We start from the raw sequence: 21,916 nt of genomic DNA, 5'->3' as shown, positions 1-21,916 counted from the left end.
TGTCTTTGGATTATTACTATTTAACCTTGATTCGTCTGTTTGTTCGGTATTTGCCAGTTGCCGTATGGCCCTGCTTTTATTCGCAGAAATACAAATAAACTACCGAATGGCACGCTACCCAGCAGGGAAGTGTGCTGCTTGCTAACCTTTCTTCCCTCATTAACATTGTGGTTAACCACAGACACTTCCAACTCCTGAACGGTCGGCTGGGTGGCCGTTGTTCGTATGAACGAACACGTGGCGGCGGCCATCTTGGACAGTCGAACGCCCAACAGTGTTTGTCGACGAACTCATGGAACAAATATCGGACACTATTTCCCACGAACACCGCTGAAGTCGTCGACCCTTCCTAATTCTGTTCCAGGTTTATATGAACGCGTGCCATTCGGTACATTGACTATACACGTACAGAACTGCCCCAGATAGCCATCCCATGGAGCTCACTCGTTTCGCCGAAAGCACTCTGTACCAGACTTTAGATGCATGGTGATTGAACTGTATGTATGGGATCTGAGCGCTGTTCGGTTATATTGAGCCCTCAGATCTAAGCTATCTGGGGATACGCTGACTGTGGGGATTCTGTTCGGTAGTTTTGGAAATACGTATTTTTATGTGTTTTACTGTTCATACCAAAATAAAGGATATTCTCTATCCCTGGGGGTAATTGAATTACTTCTAGCACTTAACCCAATTATCTCCAGGATAGAGAGGAGGAGTTGAAATGTTCATGTGGGAGTGTTTATTACTGTACATGTATTTGATTGGTTGCTGTACAAAACTGTCCCAGTCTTCCACAAGGTCCCTATGGGAGTGTCCCTTGCTGGAAGTCCTGCATAAAAGACGGGCATGTAGCCCCCATTAAACAGAGACTGCTTGACCCTCAATACAGAGCCTCATCTCGTACTTGGGGGGATTATTCATGTGTTCCCTGTTCAGCGCTTAGGAGTGTTCGGTAGCTGACTTCTCATTCGGGAAAGGGAACGTCTTTGGCGGTATTAACCCCTCCTATACCCGGGGTGCCGTATCATGGTGTTATGATAGCTATTATAGATTTTTCAGTTCTCTTTACTTTGTATTGTGAAGATTTGCATTATTTTCTGTTTAGTTTATAAATCTAGTAACCTACTGCAATCTATAATTTTTAAAGGTTATGTAAGCACATAATCTCACACACAATAACTTATAGGACAACTACACACTGTAAAGCTTGCTCCAATATTTTATAAGCTACTGACTACCATTTGATCACAGAATAGTATCTATCTTTATTTTCTGTACATTGTACATTTGTACGTCTGTACATTTTATCTTGACATTTGCATATTAGATGGATATCCTGAAAGCACAAAGCCTTTTTCGTTCTAAAATCTAAAGATATACCCTTATACCCTGAGTCTGGTTTTAGCATATGTAAGACATGCCCTTTTCATATACTGTTATGCCATTGAATATGTTGTTCCAGCATGATAATGTGCCACATTCCTGTGAGGTAAGAATAACCTAGAATAAGTAAATCACTATGTATTATTATTATTAATTTGGCCAAATTCAGGTCTGTCACAGTGCTTGGACAAAAATCTGATTTCTAAGCCACCACATGCCAGAATCTCTGGGGAACCAACTCGCACAAGCCTGAAAATGTTCGGTTCTTGATTCACCAGAAGAAAATGATAGAGATGGAAAGGAGAAGAGGATGTTCTTTTGTTGTTGTTTTGTTTTACTTTTGATGGAGCAAATAAACTGCCCCTTAATTTCCCATGATGGACAAGACGTATGCTACTCATGTGGGCTAGATCTCCTGACCATTCAAGAGGTAAAAAAGGATGATTAATGATTAGAGGACAGCCAGTAAATTTGGATTTTTATTCACAGAGCAAGTGATAACTGACCAAAAGATGGAAAATAGTAGGAACAGTAAACCTATCTATCCTTCCAAGTAGGATTTTTCAAACCACTTGGATGGCAACTACTGAGGGGAAAAGACCAGCAGTGATGCAGTGCATCTTATTGTTGCTGTACCTATATTGGAGTGGTAGATAACTAGATCATTGATTCTAGTGTGAGACTAGGTTTCTCTTTCTGCAGTATCAAACTAGCAGCTACTGCCAGGGGAGAGGAATTTGAAGATAGGAAATAAGCATTTTGTCATTTATACTAGTGTGAGACTTGGTAACTATTACCAATATTCAGTTGATATTTTATTTTATATTTTGTTAAATGTTTGGTGAAAGAAACTTCTTATTTTTGGGAGTGTAGTTTGTTTGTTCCTTCTCCTAAAATATATTTTTTAAACTGCAGATGATGTAAAATATGTTTCACTGTGTACAAAGATAATAATAATTTGAATGCAATTGGAATAAAACATTATTAAAAAGCACTCTTTTATGAATAACCTCAGTAAGTTATCGAGTCATCTTTAATACTATCTTTTAGATGGATGTTTAAATTTCTGTTTGTCTTTGAGAAATATGTTGCCTTCTTTTGGTGTGCTGGGAAGAAATGTTGTAAGGTCAGGGTTGTTTCTGAAATACAAGATCAATAGGGAAGATAATCGTGCAATACCTCTGAGTTTTGTCATGTCTGACCTTGAAGCAGTGGATTATTGCTCAATATATGATGGAGAAATGTTTCATCTTCCTGAGTACGTTTTACTAATTTAAATGAATAAACCACAGCTTCCATGGCAGACATAACACAGACAAGGAAATACAAAAATCAAATAGGTGTCACAAAAACATAAACAAAGCTATAAATTGAGACACTAACCTTTTCACTTCTGAAAACATATTTCTAGTTCAATTTGCACGTAATCATATCCAATATGTTTAAAAATCTGTTAGGAACCTGAAACCTTTGGATTTTGTTAATATTGTTTAACTGGAGTTTTAAAATATTTTTCTTTATTTTATGATTTTAAAAAGTTAAGAATTTAAAATTATGTTTTCCTGTGTAAAATCAAGCTGTCATCAGAAATGCAGCTAAGCCTTGTATTGGTTTAGCTGAACATCGTATTGGTGGAGGTGTTCCAGCATGATGGAATAGAGTGTGGTGATGGTTGAAGGATAAGTAAAACATAATAACATATCTGTTTTTTAACATTTACTGTGCCCTATTACACATTCTTAGCAGCCACAGCCACCCCGTTAAAAAGTACAAAAAAGACTAATAAATGTGCCTGTAATTCAGTGAAAGCACCTGGTGCTAATACGCATTCATCTGTCTGATGACATTCCTGCACTTGTGCAGACAAATCAAATTCTTCTGATATAGAAGAATTTGAGTGGACCATTTTGCAGCTCAGAGAACATGTACACTCTCTGAGCCATCGCGAGGAGTGAGTGAGTTTTTTTTTTAAAAAAGAAGTGAGAAATGATTTTTTCTTTGGAGGGAGGAAGCTCTAAGAGGGAAGGAATGGAGAGCAATAATTCCCCTGCAGGTGCGCTTCCTGCAAGGTAGAAGATTATTATATCTGTCACCAGCTTACTGTGTTCATATTTGATATTGGGTAGTCTGGAGCAGTGTCACATATGCCAGGGGTTGTAACTAGCCCCTGAAACATTGCACATTCAGACTTCTACCACCAAGACCACCATAAATGATTGAAGTGGTCATAGCGTTTGGCGTAACCCTTTAAGCTCTCAGTACACATGGTCTGCAGACTTTGTTACTTATGCAATCAAAAACAGTTGATCGATATAGACCAGGCATTCAGAGTTGATCTTGTGATCTTAAAAGCAATTGTAGAACAAACCGAAAAAAGTGTAAAGAACAGTTGGATAATTCATGTTAGAAGGCAACAGCTAAAATAATAAATGGTCAAACAAAGACTAGCTCCTACCATAGCAAACCTCCAGCTTCCTAAAGTTTTTATTAGACTTTGACATTTGTTTCAATTAGAACTAAAATTGGTCTGAATTCCCGAACTCTGAGGCAAAATGTCACCAAATCATGAACCAAATGAACAGCTCAATGGTTTAACATGTTTGTTAAGAAGATGGCTGTGGGATTGTCACTCAATGTTGATTTCCATCACAGATTAAGTGAGAAGTGAACAATAAAGGGGAAGAAAGAGGAAAAGAGGAATAGTGAAATATTATATATATATATATATGTATATATATATTCAATACAATGTTAAACAAGTATCTGCACACCAGTCAAGCCATAAGACTTGCTTTTTCCACAGAAATCACAAATATGCAGTGATGTTACTACCACAAAGGATTCTGGGTGGAAATATGCAAATCGTTTACCAAAGAATCAAATTTTTGCCTCATTCCATTTTAAACAAACAAGGATTCTGGGTGGGCATATGCAAATTAGTTCCTTCGATGTATTCCTTCAAGTCTGTGTTTGCTGTATACAACAGTTTTGAAACACAACTTGGGAAAAGATGCAAAGTCGTTCACTGGCTTTGCATCTTTTCCTAAGTTATTCAAAGCAGTTCTATACAGCAAACACAGACACAAAGGAATCCATGTTTAAAATGGAATGAGGCAAAAATGTGATTCTTTGTTGAACTAATTTGCATATTCCCACCCATAAACATTTGATGTAGAGACATCACTGCATATTTGTTATTTTTGTGGGAAAAGTAAGTCTTATGGCTTGACTGGTGTGCAGATATTTGTTTAACATTGTATTGACTATCCACTGACTTCAGGTGAAAGGGGTTTTCAATCACAATTTTTCCCCACCCTAACTTTTTTTGGTTTTTGAGAGATATATATATATATATATGAATGAAGAAATAAGGGAAGCACTCTCCGGTCTTAATAAAGGGTTACTTGTTATTTTATTCCCAAAAAAAGGATTTACATTCTTTGATTGACGTTTCGACCCCACAGGGTCTTCCTCAAGATCCTTGAGGAAGACCCTGTGGGGTCGAAACGTTGATCAAAGAATGTAAATCCTTTTTTTGGGAATAAAATAACAAGTAACCCTTTATTAAGACCGGAGAGTGCTTCCCTTATTTCTTCATTTATATCCTTCAACGTGGGATAGCACCTAGGCATTCAAAAACGACATTATTGAGACAGGGTGAGTGCCAAGTTTTATTTGTTTTGTGTGTATATATATATATATATATTGCAGTACACTGATAGTAACATTCCTCTGCTATTTGAATCCTATTTCATATATATATATATAAAATACATAAACCAGGGGGCGGGGCTTGACCTCGAAGCTGTGAAGACGTGCATCACAACAGCTCCGGTTGAACGGGGCACTTAAGGCTTAATTTCACTGCCACACTGGCATTTAATCAAGGACACAAGGCTGTCAAGTGAGAGAGGGCATCGAGACGAACAGAACGACACGTCACAAGCAATAAATCGAGCCCAAATCATGAAGTGGCCTACCAGCATGGCAGACGCCGAGGAGACGGCCGCTCCCCAGAGGCGACACCAGGCCGGGTACCCAGAGGTGAGCACTAGTTCCCCCCCCTGGACCGGTGGGGGTCATCCCGGTCTATCCCTACATAACCCCCCGGCAAAGCAACGAGCCAGCACAGGCTCCAAGGAGCCCCGAGTTCAGGGTCCCTACTGTCTCTAAAATGGCAGAGGCCCGCCGCACTGCCGACCCTTTCGACGCATGGCGGGAAACTGAAACACGTCTAAGCATTATATTCGCTGCATTTTGGGAGAAGCTTGAGGCCCATATGACACCCTCGGTAACTGATAACCCGCCGCACTCATTTCCACAGGGTGCACCCAGAGAGATAGGGAAGAGCAATGCAGCAACCCCACATCAACGCACAGCCCCGAGGGGCAAACACAAGAGGAGGTCCCTCTCAGGGCCAGTCCCAAGAAACCACCATTAAAGTCGGCAACAAGACCTAGCCCCCAGGGGTAAGAAGAGGAAGCAGAGCCGGTCTTCTGCAAAAGCTCCATTAATGCTGCGGAACAAGCGGCGTACCTCCTCCTTACGAAAGGCGGCATTGCGGGATATCCCTACCCGGCACAAAGCAGGACCAAAACACAAGCCTGAGGCAATGTGGGAATCCACAAAGAAGATGGAAGACCCGACCTACATCCCGGCACAGAGCCCTCCGATCGGCACCATGGAAGCCACTCAGAGGATTACAAACAAGGTCACAACCGCAGCCGGAGAAGGGGAAAGGGACCCCCCAAAAGCGACCAAGAAACCGACCTACCTGCCTGTACCTAGGAGCTTTGCCATGCAGTGTGACTGCTCAAAGTGGGACTGCGCTGCACCCCTGGCTGGCATAGGCTGACCGGGGCGCCAGGACTGAGCTGTGAGTAGGGCCTTTGGTCAGCCGCTATCACAACTTGCATACAGGGCAGTGCTGAGGCCCATCACCTGTATATATTGTCGGACACTTCAATATCTAATAGGCATATCTACCACACACGCATCTTACTGTCTATAATGGCTATGCATTTATCCTTATGCCAAACAACCTACTACTGTCGAGAGCAGACGAATAGAAACACACCAGCATAGACTCGCATTTTGACACACGATGATTATTAAATGCTAGGTTACAAACATATGACAAACCTAGGAGAGATGCCTATATACCTCCACTAAATACGACTAAGAGTAACCACACTAGCCTGATTACCTACCTAACATTGAACACTTGCATTTCACAAGTAGATACTAAACTACCACACGCACTAACCAAGCCTGCGTACAAAGTAAAGTCGCTGTTCTCACATTAGCAAATTTATGTTATATTAGGACAATACCTAAGCAACGTAAATCCATACTGTTCATAGCCTTAAAAAAAAAAGTACTTGTTCTATCATGTACCTCTATGTTTAACTGTTTCAATGCGCTGGAGGATTGCCTTTGGGGTACCTCACATGCAAATGTTATAAATTTACGCACGACAAAAATAAAGAATTAAAAAAAAAAATACATAAACCAGTGCACTCGCTTATTAACTAAACAGTGATTTCAAATCCTAAATAGTACTATTTAAAAACACCTCACCTAGGTAAAAAATAATGGGGGTTTGGTTACATTATATGATCATACATTGCATAAGCCTGCCAACTGCATCAAAGTACCCCATTCTTGGCAGGTCCTACTCAAGCAGCCTAATGCTTGCTATTATGAGATTAATCCACTTACTTGGGAAATGCTCAAGTATATATATGTTACAGTTAAAGTGCAGAAATCAGTTAATGTGCACATTACCTAGTTAATCTGCAGATTAACTAGGGCGATCAGTTAAAGTGCAGAAAATGATTTTGTTTCTCAAATATTTCTCACATTACCTAGGTAATCTGCACATTGCCTACTAGGCACTCGTTAAAGTCCAAAAATATCATTCTGTCCTCCATCTCTCTGAGGGGCTCACAGCTCTGGAGGACACCATGGTGTGCACAGACTGCTGTTCTGTTCTTGTCTGCACCATATAGTCACATACCTCTTCAAACAGTTACCACGAACTGGTAAGAAACAAGGAGCCCCCACCACCACAAGAGAGCGAGCGCTTCCTGCACATTATGCAGCAACACCCTGAAATGATCCCAGCAGATGCTCTCCACTGTTCTCAATATCATCATATACTTGAAGACTGTCGTAATCAGTGGTCCATGAGCAGACCTCCCCTTGATCTCATTCTCCTCAATGAGAGAAGTATTTATCGGACTTAGGGAGCAGCATTGTTAGTAGCCAGCCCCCCTCTGAGAAGCAACAAGCCATGCGTCTATGCTTTGAGAATTTGATGGTGGAGGGCATTGAAAGGAACTTGCTCACAAAATGAATTGAGACAGATTCACACAGAATCTTTCTGCCTTCAGACGAGAAATGAACGACTCTGCAGAGAGAGGACCATTGGCCCATTTTAACACATGACAACGACTTAGCAAACCACCTAACTCAATGGCCAAGTATTACAGCGAAGGCCTAAAAATTTGAAAAACATCTTGGTACATAGCCATTTAGAACCAGAACCATCAGTAAAAACATGGTTAGCCACGACCAAAGGCACGTACAAATGCGGCCACTGCAAAGCCTGCGACTATGTTAAACCATCCAAAACTGTAGAATCTATTCAAACTAAACAACAATTTCGCACAGAACAATTTGTCAAATGTTCATGCAGCTGTGGCATCCAGTATGTGGGAAAGACATACCAACAGTTTAGAAGACGCATATTGCAGCATGTAAATACAGTCACGAACACTAATATATGTACACCAGTGGCGAATCATGTTAGAAAAAAATCACAATAGCGATGCCTCAAATCTAAAATATCAGGCCATTGAACCAATTACCCTCAATTCTAGAAAGGGAAACTTTAATCTCAAACTTCTGAAACAAGAATCAAGGTGGATCCATACTCTTCGAACATTGACCCCAAGGGGTCTTAACGAAGAATTCAACTTCACCCCCTTTATTCACGGGTAGAGGAGGTGTTTTGCCTCTCCCCTACTCTCTTTCTTCTCCTTGCCCAGCTTTACAAGAGACCAAATGGGTAGACCATCTAGAGCATATTACTCCGTCTAAGATATTAGCATCCCAGCTTATGGGTTCCATAACGTATTATAACTAATAACAGAGGTCTCAGTATTTTTAACAACAACATTTAGGGCACCTAGACCAAATGGTTGGACCATGTATAGCACATTATTTTGTTCAAGAGAATAGCATTCCAAAATGGGTTTCTATAATACACTATAACAAGTAACAGAGGTCCCAGCATGGATATATTCATATATATATATATATATATATATATATATATATATATATATATATATATATATATAGATAGATAGATAGATCGATATTTTTTACAATAAGATGTAGGATCCCTAATTTATGGATTATTGAAGATACAATAGTACAATCCCAGCAATTATATAAGGGCACTTTTCCTTTCCTGTTTATGGGTAAACAAACCGGTTGTCATCACCTTTGAATACTTAACAATGGTGATGGAAGGTTTGTGAAATAGGAACTCAGGTCTTTCACATTTATTCTCATTTTTATTTCTAATTTTATTTTTAATGTTTATTTGTATTGTCATTTTCTGTTCTTCACCATGTATTATTTACACATATACCAACAAATTCTCTGATTGATTCATTGAAGTCTAATAAGCAAACTAAGATACAAAATATTAACCATAGGAATTAAATAATAGTATCCAAGAGATTGTTCATTACTAAATGGAACAGAAAATCACGAACTACTGTTTAATTAATACATTATTCCTATATGACACATTAATTCGATACATTGAATCAACTGTAGAATATTTTGAGCTCCCTGTCACCACTGTTATGTAAATTCAAACAGATCCCTGTACATCAAACGGAGAAACAGGGTATTTTTACATTAAGGGTTAATAACCCGTTTAAAATCAACTACGTCACTCCGGTAGGCGGGACTAATAGCCTATTGGATATTTTGAATTCAACTGCCACCAATCAAATTTCGACACCACCTATATTAACTGGGAACACGATATCCCCGGTTCCCCTCTGATGAGCTTAAGAGCGAAACGCACGTCAGGGTGACCAAGGCTCTATTATTAGACCACTATCTATTCAGATTATAAAGCAGGATACCTGATCATATGGCTACCTCATATAAATAACCTTTGAATTCCCGAACTTGACGAATATTATCTGCTAGGCATTAGTCACTATATAACTTACCCCTTGCTTACCCCTTCGTTACACTATCAATCTGTGGGGGTTGTTTTCTTTTGATATCTACAAGTTAGGGAAAGTGTTTACTTAAGGGGTGCCCTCGAAGGCACAGCAGAGAGAGTCTCATTATATATCAGATATTCTCTTTCTCTCCATTTCTTTATACCCTGTCCATTTTGTTATTTACAAGTTAGGGAAAGTGTTTGCCTAAAGGGTGCCTTCGGAGGCACAGTAGGGAGAGTCCTATTATTCATCAGACATTCTTTTCCTCTCCCTTTTTCTATACCCCGTTAATGCAACCCGCAATACAATATCAGGTTTCAAAAAAGTTTGCATTACTAGCAGATAGACCTGGCATTAACAACCTATATAGAGCATTCTAACACTCTATATTAACACACTGTATCCTCTAACAAGGAGACCGACATAGTGTACAAAAGACCTTAAATTTGCTATATACATTTTCTATATAGAGCATTTCAACGCTCTATATTAACACATTGTATCCTTTAATAGGGAAACCGGTATAGTGTAAATAAGACCTTACATTTGCCCATACTTATTATCAGCACCAGGCCAACTCCAACGGACAACCTTATATAAATGTCTACAGCAACGTGTTTTTCTTTTTAAACTAATAGCGGATTAGTCCACAACTGTCCACACTTTAATCTAAGACTGAACAGCTGCACATTGATACGTACATTTTTAGATGTATTCACAAATTGACATTGTTACTATGATTTAGACACTTTTGTCCTACATCTACTAGCTACATTTGTTACACAGTCACTGTGTGAGATAGTCGCTACAAACAGCTTAAAGTCAAACATTGGCAAGCTGGTGTACTAACATCATGGCTGATTAATGTAAGAAAACAATCTGACAATTAATTGGGACATCAAATGGTCATTAATTCAGGTTATTCCACCAAAAAATTTAAACCAATTGCTGGGAATTCAGCAGACTGTTATTAGAGCCATAAATCTGTAGAATGAGGTTCCTCGTTTTTCCAAAAATCTTTTTGCTTGGAACAATGTGTATTTCAAACTCCAAACATTGAAAAAGTGTGGTCTATTACTAAATTATCAAATTATAGCCCTGTTCTGAGTGGTTCATTCTCGTCCACTTAAGTTACAGAGGAAAACTTGTACTTAGAATTGTATTCCAGTGATATTCCAGTGTATTCCAGTGATACCTGTCAGATAATATTGGCAAAATCATGCTAAATGAACGATCTCTGGACATTACAATTCACATAATTTTGATTTTATCACTTCTTTATTTTTCTTTATTTTGTGTTTGTATAACAGTGTGTATCTTTGTATTACCCCCGGTAAAGAAGGGGTTTTTAGCTATTAGATTAAAAGTGAAGTTTTATCTTACACATCATAGTATTCCACATACCATCAAACTGATTCCCTGGTTCTTTTAATAATTTAACACTGCTACCTCCATTTTTTTCTTTTTTCGACTCTGCAGAGACTGCACTGAAAGGGTGAAACAGGTTCTGCGAGGACGTTTTGTAATAAATAATTTCCTCTTTTACAGAGGGAAAGAAACAAACATGTTGCTAACATTTTTAACTAGACAGAAGCAGTTAATGTGCACAATACCTAAGTAAAGTGCGTAAAACTCTTGATTCCGCACTTTAACGGAGCAAATCAGTTAATCTGCAGATTAACTAGGTAATGTGCACATTAACTGATTTCTCACTTTAACTGTAACATATATATATATATATATATATATATATATATATATATATATATATATATATAAAATTCAAATGGCAGAGAACCCTGATTCAGAAACAAATCAGATAAACCAAAAGTGTGCAGAAATGGGCAAACAGCATTTAGGGATCAATGCAGCGACAAGCCAGTTGCTAAACACTTTTTACATATGCAACATAGACTCCCTATGTTACGTTTTATGGTCATTGACCATGTCCCCCCGATGCCCAGAAGAGGTGACATGTCAAAGAAGCTACTCCAGTGTGAGGCACAATGGATTCATCAGTTAGACACAGTGACACCAAGAGGACTAAATGAAAATATTGTGCTCTCCATGTTTCTTTAATATTATTTTTGTCCTTTTTCTTTTATTTAAAAAAAAAAATATATTTCTATCTCATTGTTTCATTTTAGTCTACTTTTCTATTAGTCTTTTTTATGTTTTACCCTTTTTTTGTTATTTTCTTATATAATTTTTTTGTATATTTTAAGAAAAATTATTGCTCAGTTGTATATATATTTTTTCAGTTATATTATGGTCTCTTTCGATTGCTTTAGTCTTAATATTGTGAGCTTCTGAGATCTATAAGATCTATGATCCAAAAGATCTTTATAATTGCACTGACTATAATTATTCATATAGAATGTACTCTGATTAGATACATTTTGTTTGTGTCATATATATGACCTGCTGTATTTGTCTCTTGATGCAGTTCTCTCCATTTGCATGCCCACGGTCCTTTTCTGTCTTTTGAGTCTTTGCCTCAGTAGCTTTAATTCTCCTCTTTAAAATGATTAGTGTGTAATCACTATATAATATCTTATGTAGTGCCCGCAATCTGGATATGGTATGTGAAATGTTTTTAACACACCTTACTTTGGGTTGCCCTTTCATTGGGTACTAAGTGACACTTTTCCATAGTGTATATGATATCACGATCTTTTTTCACTTTTGTTCACATTTTTTCACATTTTTGCTGCTTAATGCACATTGCACTTTCAATAAATGTATTATGATAGCATATATACGCATTTTAAAAGTAGTTATGATGCATTTCACTTGCACACCCGGTACACATATCTGAGACCATTATACCGATCTTAGAATTGTGTTTGTTTATCGGTATCCTAGTAAAACCACGTCATCACACATGCATCACGTGACCGCGGGTTTTCACTTCTGGGTTTGCACAAAGCGATTCAGGGGTTTCTTCATAATTGGTGAGTACATTTTCTTATTCCCTATATATATAACTTTTATAGCTAGGTATATTGACCTTGAGAAAGACCCGAATGGGTCGAAACGTCGGCTAATTTTTGATGTAATACCTATTGGAATAAATTACCCTTTTTTCACTTATTAAGTCCTTGGAGTGCATCTCTTTACTTTTGTTTATATATCTTCAACGTGGGATTGCACCTAGGCTAAATTGCATTATTTACATGAAAGGGTGAGTGCCAAGTATAATTTTTTTGTGTATATATATATATATATATATATATATATATATATATATATGTATGTATATATATATATATATATATATGTATGTATGTATGTATGTATATATATATATGTATGTATGTATGTATGTATGTATATATATATATATATATATATATATATATATATGTATATGTACAAACTGCAAATGTCCCGCACTCAATGTACCGGTCTTGTGCTTGCCTCGGTGCTGCCTCGGCCTTCAATATATACAGATGAAAAGAGTGCACTCGAAAGGTCTTCTTAAAGATATAAACAATTTATTGTGCCAAGCTTCAAAGACATACAAGTCGACGTTTCAGTCCTCGTGGGACTTTTTTCAAGACTTGAAAAAAGTCCCACGAGGACTGAAACGTCGACTTGTATGTCTTTGAAGTTTGGCACAATAAATTGTTTATATCTTTAAGAAGACCTTTCGAGTGCACTCTTTTCATCTGTATATATGTATATATATATATATATATATATATATATATATATATATATGTATATACACACACACACACACACAAACACAAACACAAACACACACACACACACACACATATATAAAATTTAAATGGCAGAGAACCCTGATTCAGAAACAAATCAGATAAACCAAAAATGTGCAGATATGGGCAAACTATATGTAGAAAGGCCATTAGGCCTTAATTTGTGGGAGGAGTAAGTCCCCTACTTAAACTCCCAGGCCCTACTCACCTCTGCCGTTCAGCTGATTGTCCCCATAGCAACCAGCACTTCCGGTCCAGCTTCCCGCCAGAACTGTTCCTGTTTCCAGCAGTCAGACATCCTGTACATTCCGCCGTCCGTTTGAGGTCCTTCCACTCGTTTTTTTCCCGGTCGAGGTACCCGGCTTCTGGTCACGAGACCGGCACGTTCACATAAGCTAAGAGAGGGAAATAGCATTCAGCTATTTCCCTCCATTCGGGCCTAAAAACATAGGGGTAGGATCCCTCTATCTTATTTCATACGAATACATGCTCTTTTTAACATATTTAGGGTTCGCGCCAAACGGACGAACGCTCGGCACATTAATGCTTCATTCAACTTATTTGTACGGAAACTACCGAATCTATATACTAAATATAGCACTCATGTTATTACTTGTATTCCCTTACTTCCATTCGGTCATTTAGTATTGACCTATTTCGTACGGTTAAAAAATGAACACCATATACTAATCCATATTCGGTTACAGCCTATTCAAAACATACAAGCAATTCACTAATTATTTTTACACGAATTCTTCGATATTAACGTATATTCCCTGTTCGGTCATTTAACTACTGATACTTACACGTCAGTATGTGGTTATACTAATCTGGTCTAACTACCAGCCTTTCCTTTTTCTATATATGTTCACCGGTTTAAATTTTTCTCTAATTAATAATCTCCAAGACTAGTATAAACATACGGTTTTCCATACACATATGTAACTTATAAACTTCATCTTTTTAACCATGGTTCATACTTCATACGTCACTAATATAAATTTAATTTTTTTTCTAAAAATACACCAGACACATTTTAATACTCAACATACAGATATTACGCCAGTAAAAACAATGTGCTACAATATCAGTTACATCAACATCTGTAATTTTCCTTTTCCATATAATCACGCTGTCACATATTTTGGCTTTACAGATTGCATCGGTTTCTTGCTTTTCTGCTCTAAAAGGTGTTATTTCAAGGTCTTTTATTACAGGAACAGGTATTGTATTTTATCACTTTGAGTCATCAAGGTTTAGGCCTAAAAAATATTTAAACTATGGAGCTTTATTACATACCCATCTGTTGTTAACTATGGAAATTTTCTTCGGTTAACCCTTAGATCCAGTATTAACCTAGGCTTCCACTGGTTCAACGCAGTTAAAACCTGTTACACTTAACATAATTTCTGTACATCAAACCAAGGTATAGTTCTCTACTCTTTTTACAACTTTTCATACAACACCTCATGCGGTCTCATTTTCATTACTACTTTCTCACAGGCTTACGCCCACGGAACGTTAATTCTTTATTATTTTCTACCCAGACATACGGTCATACGGCCTTCAGGCTCTGAAAAAACACCAAAACCTGACCCAGTACTCAGCCATACCTTCAGGTACTTACATCCTTACCCAAATGCATCCATTCTCCAACCCAAGGCCTCATTCAGCCTTCTCAACAAATATCTAAATCATCCCATTCACACACCCAAACCTTCCAGATCCCTCAATGCAGGATCTCACGTTACGCCCCTAACAAACCAACTCCCAATACAAATCATACGCCACCACGATACGCATAAATACATCAACATCTGTCTTAATCCCCAGGATTCTTCCTCAAGGATAGCAACAAGACAAGAATCACCACATTATTACTACAAGAAGGTTCCAGATACCATTTGCAACCAGTCAAGGTTAGTATCCACACACCACTCCAGTCCTCGCACTATACCCTTAAGTATACAATCGAACTGGCTACAGGGTCTAGGCTAATGCCTTAGCTCACCCTATCAGGAAATCCGATCCCGCGAGACCTTCCACCCCCACCCCACCTCAACACGGAGGTACGGCCCTGTTACGGACCGTTTCAGCATAAAAGGGAAAAAATCCGTTTAGGCGATAATCCCCTTTTCACAAAAAGGCACAGCTACTGTAAAAGCACCAAAACTCACGAATTCGGATATAAATGAATGCACCAAACTCCCGAACTGCATACAAGGGAATAAGGTAGCACTCCAACTGGAACCTCACGAATAGCTGCTAACAGACGAACAGGAAAAGCAGACATCAGCTTACACTCCTAGCAGTCAATCTCCAGCAGCATACAGTGAATCCCCCCAAGAACGAGACAAGGCTCCGTGTTGAAGGTCAAGCAGTGGTCTGAGGTGCTCAGACCAGCCTGGTTTTTATTACATGAGTACACATACAGGCCACACCCAGGGGGAGGCATAAAATAACCAATAACATAGATGTTACCTCCCACACATCCCCTCCCCTTAGTGTGACACTTAATCCCATTATGTGTACAGTTCAAAATTTACTTTTACATAACTTTCATAACTTTACAACCATACATCGTATCCACATAACAATCACATATTCAGACTCAGCATACTTTAAACATAACCGCTCTCAAAAATCATACAAATCCCTCCAGTAAATAAAAAGTTACACGGAAGTCCTTTTATGACCGACCACAAGCACCTTTTCTTGCCCAAAACAGTTCCATGGATTTGGGCTGTGCGGTCGGTCACTTTCTAGCATAAAAACGGCTAAGTCCCGTTCGAAGTATGGCCGGTACTTCGACTTTAGTCGAAGTGTCGAAGTGAAGTCGATGGTACGGGTCGGCGGTGTTCGAGTTAAAATGGCCGCCGCCACGTGGTCCTTTGTCCGATGCCGGTCACTTCGACGACTTCGACAACTTCGGAAACTCCGGCACTTCGGTAACTTCGGCACTTTGGCTGCATCCGAAGTGCCCTATAAAAAGTGTCAATTCTTCTCCCATAGTAATAAAAGGGCCGAACACTGTTTGTAAAGGGCCCAATCTCCCAGGGCCATAGTCCAAAGGCAGCAGGCGGGCAACCAGGCTCCTCCAATACAATGTGGCAAGATTGGTTTCGTCACATCTCTCTCCCTTTCCAAAAAGACTAACAGGGTACCTGACCTCCTGCCGGTCAGTGCCCTTGTTAGTCCAGCATCCCACCCACAAAGCAAAAAAAACAGTACAGCCCACCCACAATAAATAGTTACTACACCTGGGTAGAGGAGAAGTTTGTCCATGTCCAGGTGCCTCACCACGGCTGTGTAGGGGACTGGTAGGCTGCCTTGGTGGGTTGCTGAGTGGGCAGAGACCAGCGGTACTCTGTCCTGGTGCCAGCACTACCACTGGAGTAGTCTGGTTGGAGCCTGGTTGCTGGAGACGGACTGTCTCCCCCTTAGTTGCATAGCTCTGCTGCTGAGTGGGGAGACCGGTTGTCTCCCCCTTGGATACACAGCTCTGTCGTGGGGGGGTAGGACCGACCATCACTACCCCCTGTGTGGTAAGTGCAGAGACCACGGTCCCATCTGCACTGGTGGGAGGTTTACAGTCTCCCCCTGGTACATTAAGCTGCCGCTGGGGAGAGGGGGTAACAAGCTCCTCTCCCGATATAACACTCTGCCCATTAATGATCCGCTGCTGGGGAGAGGTGGTAACAAGCTCCTCTCCCATACATACTTTTAGTTTTTGCTTAGGGAGACCGACTGTCTCTCCTCCCAATACAGAGTCCTGCTGCTGGGGAAAGTAGACAGGGCTCTCTATTCCCTGCTGGATACTCTGCCGCTGGAGAATGGAGACTGGGCTCCCAATTCCCGGCACATCACACTGCCGCTGGGGAATGGAGACTGGGCTCCCAATTCCCGAAAAATCACGCTGCCGCTGGGGAGGGAGGACGCTGCTCTCCTCTCCCTGTACTTCACATTGCCCTCCTGGCATATCACTCTGCTGCTGGGGGGCAGGAACAACTACCTCTGCCCCCTGTAACTCAGCCTGCCGCTGGGGAGGGAGGAGGCTGCTCTCCTCTCCCTGCACTTTACACTGCCGCTGGGGAATGGAGACTGGGCTCCCAATTCCCTGCAGGACCGGTGGAGAGACCTCGGTCCCATCTCCACTGGCCACCTGGGGTTCTTCCCAGTAAAACTGTACCATCTCGTCCCCTCTGAATGGGTCTGGCTCTGGGTCTGTCCTGCTGCTGTCCTGCTGAGCCTTCTCATAATATTGGAACAGCTGCTGGTAGCCCTGTTCTAGCTCCATCTCCCGGGTCACCAGGTGGACCAGGTCTTGCTCAATTTCATGAGTGTCATCCCAGTCATACCTGCTCTCCCTCCACCCCAAGAGATCACTGAACCGGTCTTGTGTAGGGCTCCCAAATTCAAGCTCTGAAAAGGACCCCCATAACAAGCCAGGACCATCAAACTCCTCTCCCTCTGGCTTGTCATGCTCGGCTGTCCAGGGCAGGTGCTGTGCAACATACCACCAAAGCGCCTGGTAGGCATCCTCCAGCCACATCTCCTGCCATACCCGGAGCTCCAATTCTTTTACCCATTCCTCCCTGGGCTGCTCTCCCAGGAAGGGCATCCGCAGGGCTAGTCGCTTCTGCAAACGCTGATCTTCCTTGGGAAGTCTCTTACCCTGTTGGTATTCCACAATGCCCAGTGCCTGGTACCAGATGCCTTTACGGACTGCATCTCGGTCCTCCATGGCACCCTCATCGAACTCTGCTGCTGGTTCCATGCTGGTGCTGTCAAATTGTAAAATCCAGAGCAATGGTGTCTCCTGTAGCTGTCCTTCTGGCTGTAGGAATGATCCCGCTGCTTGCTACCAATTGTTACGGACCGTTTCAGCATAAAAGGGGAAAAATTCGTTTAGGCGATAATCCCCTTTTCACAAAAAGGCACAGCTGCTGTAAAAGCACCAAAACTCACAAATTCGGATATAAATGAATGCACCAAACTCCCGAACTGCATACAAGGGAATAAGGTAGCACTCCAACTGGAACCTCACAAATAGCTGCTAACAGACGAACAGGAAAAGCAGACATCAGCTTACACTCCTAGCAGTCAATCTCCAGCAGCATACAGTGAATCCCCCCAAGAACGAGACAAGGCTCCGTGTTGAAGGTCAAGCAGTGGTCTGAGGTGCTGGGCACCCAGCCTGGTTTTTATTACATGAGTACAAATACAGGCCACACCCAGGGGGAGGCATAAAATAACCAATAACATAGATGTTACCTCCCACACATCCCCTCCCCTTAGTGTGACACTTAATCCCATTATGTGTACAGTTCAAAATATACTTTTACATAACTTTCATAACTTTACAACCATACATCGTATCCACATAACAATCACATATTCAGACTCAGCATACTTTAAACATAACCACTCTCAAAAATCATACAAATCCCTCCAGTAAATAAAAAGTTACACGGAAGTCCTTTTATGACCGACCGCAAGCATCTTTTCTTGACCAAAACAGTTCCATGGATTTGGGCTGTGCGGTCGGTCACTTTCTAGCATAAAAACGGCTAAGTCCCGTTCGAAGTATGGCCGGTACTTCGACTTTAGTCGAAGTGAAGTCGATGGTACGGGTCGGCGGTGTTCGAGTTAAAATGGCCGCCGCCACTTGTTCCTTTGTCCGATGCCGGTCACTTCGACGACTTCGACAACTTCAGAAACTCCGGCACTTCGGTAACTTTGGCACTTCGGCTGCATCCGAAGTGCCCTATAAAAAGTGTCAATTCTTCTCCCATAGTAATAAAAGGGCCGAACACTGTTTGTAAAGGGCCCAATCTCCCAGGGCCATAGTCCAAAGGCAGCAGGCGGGCAACCAGGCTCCTCCAATACAATGTGGCGAGATTGGTTTCGTCACACGCCCCACGCTCAAATCATAGTTATAAGCCTTGCATGCCCTACTACAGGGCTCTAGTCAGGGCCTCACCTGTCACGGCCACACGTTTTGATCTCTCTTTATTATCACCGAGAGGCCATCATCCTGCCACCACGTCTGTGGCAACTACGTCATAAGCCAAATCATAGGTAGAGCCTCTCACCGCCACTTGGCACTAGCAGGGCCTCACCTACCCTAACAATCAACAGTTAAGTTTTTCGCTTCGGCATCTAGCATTACAGTCCAGTTCTTCCATATACACCACCCCCCATACCACTCCAACTTACCTTACTCCCTTTCTAATATATCTTCACATAATCATTCCTTTTTAGAATGTCCCAAGAACCAATTCCAACAGAAGAATTGACAGAAGAGACACCATTCACGCCAACCAGACCCGAGTATCCAGGCGAATCACTGACTCTTTCAACCCCCACGTCCTTGAGAGCATGGACTATTCCCAAAATTACAGCCGAGCTTAGGCTCAGGGAAATCCCCTTTCCGGCCACAGCTAGAAAGGCAGAACTTTATAGGCTGCTTACCCAGCAAGCCCCCGAGCCTAGGCCAGGCACAAGCTCTCAAGGACAACCACCAGGCAACAGCACGGCCACCCAGGATACCCTGGCAGCTATCTTGGCCAATCTGCAGACCCTCAATAGCAGACTATCTAAGGTGGAGAGCGCCATCTTGTCCCCAGGTACTAACACAGAAGTCCCGGTCTCTACCACGGCCGTACCCGCTATACCAACATGCCCTCCTATACTCCTCCCCCGCACCAGGCACAGCCATTACACCCTTCGAGTCACCAGCACACTCCGTCCCAGACTCTATCAGGAAAGATATCCTAGATGGGAAGGATGTGTGTCTGGTGTCTCTGCTCATAGCCTCTCAGGATATACTCGAGAACAAGGCATACAACTATGGTGACATCTCAGTCGTGCTTAAGACGAGGGATCCAAGGCTCAATAAAAATGTCTATCCCCCAGTTCGTCATAGCTTTTGGGATATACCGCGATGTCATTTGCACGGTATATCCCCACAGGAGAGAAGAGTTAGACCTCTATCTTCACAAGGTGGTGGATCTAGGCATCAAGTACGGGGGCTCTTCTTTCTATGACTATCACAAGTCAGTTTCAGCGAAGGCGGCGACCCATCTGAAGCAGTTCAATATAAGAATGAACTGGGGTCAGATGGACACAGAACTCTTCTGTTGACACTATGCTGGACTCAGGCCCCCGGCTTGTGCCATATGTAATTCGACATCCCACTTGGCGGACTTATGTCCCGTCGAAGCAGATGCCACCACCTCCACTCCCACCCCACACTCCACTTTCACACCTCACTCTACTTTCACCCCTCACAACAAACCAGTGGGTGGTCTAAGGGATAAGCTAGGTAGGCCCATCTCCTTTTTAGGTAAAGCGCAGGTGTGCAATAATTTCAATGCAGGCTCCTGCAGTTTCAGCGCCTGTAGATTATTGCACATCTGCTCCATATGTTTCAGGGCACATACCAAGACCATGTTCCCGGCCAGGTTGTCGCCAAACAAATGACTAACCGACATCGACAACCTGTTTTTTTACCTAAGGTCTCACCCTAGCAGGCACTTGGTGGAATATCTCACAACAGGGTTCACACAAGGGTTTCTCACGGGCATAGTAGCCATTCCCCCAGGTACACTAGAATATCCTAATCTCCAGTCAGCACGTTTAGACCCAGACTCCATAGACACTCTCATTTCCTCTGAAATCACCAACGGTTTCATGATCGGGCCCTTCACCTCATCACCATTTTCCTCATGGCGCACAAACCCCATTGGTATTGCTATTCACAAATATTCTAATAAAAAACGTCTAATTATTGATTTATCGGCACCGCACTCCTCTTTTGTTCCAAGCATAAACGCACTCATTCCAGCAGATGAATTCTCACTTCAGTACGTAATCCATCGACGACGCCATACAGTCCATCATATCCTCTGGTAATCGACCTTGGCTCAGCAAAACAGACATCACAAACGCGTTTAAACTACTACCCATGCACCCATCACTCTGGCACTTACACGGTGTTAAACGGCGAGGGAAATATTACTTCTCAACACGACTCACTTTCGGTTCTCGAAGCAGCCCCAAACTGTTCGACATTTTCGCCGAGTCACTATGCTGGCTGCTTCTGAACGTCATCAGGTGTCACTCCGTTATTCACTACCTAGACGACTTTCTACTGATAGAGCCAGGGTCACCAACACCCACAGCAATCAGAAGTACTACAGCACTTTTTTCCACACTTGGTGTTCCTTTGTCCCCAGCCAAGAGACGGATGCCTTGCCAGGATTCAGGGAGACCTCAGCACTATTCGAAATTTATCCCATTGTGGCAGCCGCACACACCTGGGGTTATCTCTGGTCTGGCAAGGCAGTAAAATGCTACTCAGACAACATCATCTCTGACCATCATGCGGCTGATTCGCAAGCTGACCTGGTTGGCAGCATCCGGTCAGTTTCACTTAGTATGTTTTCACATCCCAGGTATTCACAACACGGCCGCTGATGCTCTTTCTCACCTCCAGGCATTCTCTCACGCACCCCAACGGCTCACCAACATCCATCCAGGACA

This window comes from Pelobates fuscus, chromosome 5 (genome assembly GCF_036172605.1).
Source record: "Pelobates fuscus isolate aPelFus1 chromosome 5, aPelFus1.pri, whole genome shotgun sequence".
In the NCBI taxonomy this organism is placed as follows: Eukaryota; Metazoa; Chordata; class Amphibia; order Anura; family Pelobatidae; genus Pelobates; species Pelobates fuscus.
The sequence above is the reverse complement of the archived record's forward strand: the minus strand, read 5'-3'. Positions refer to the sequence as shown.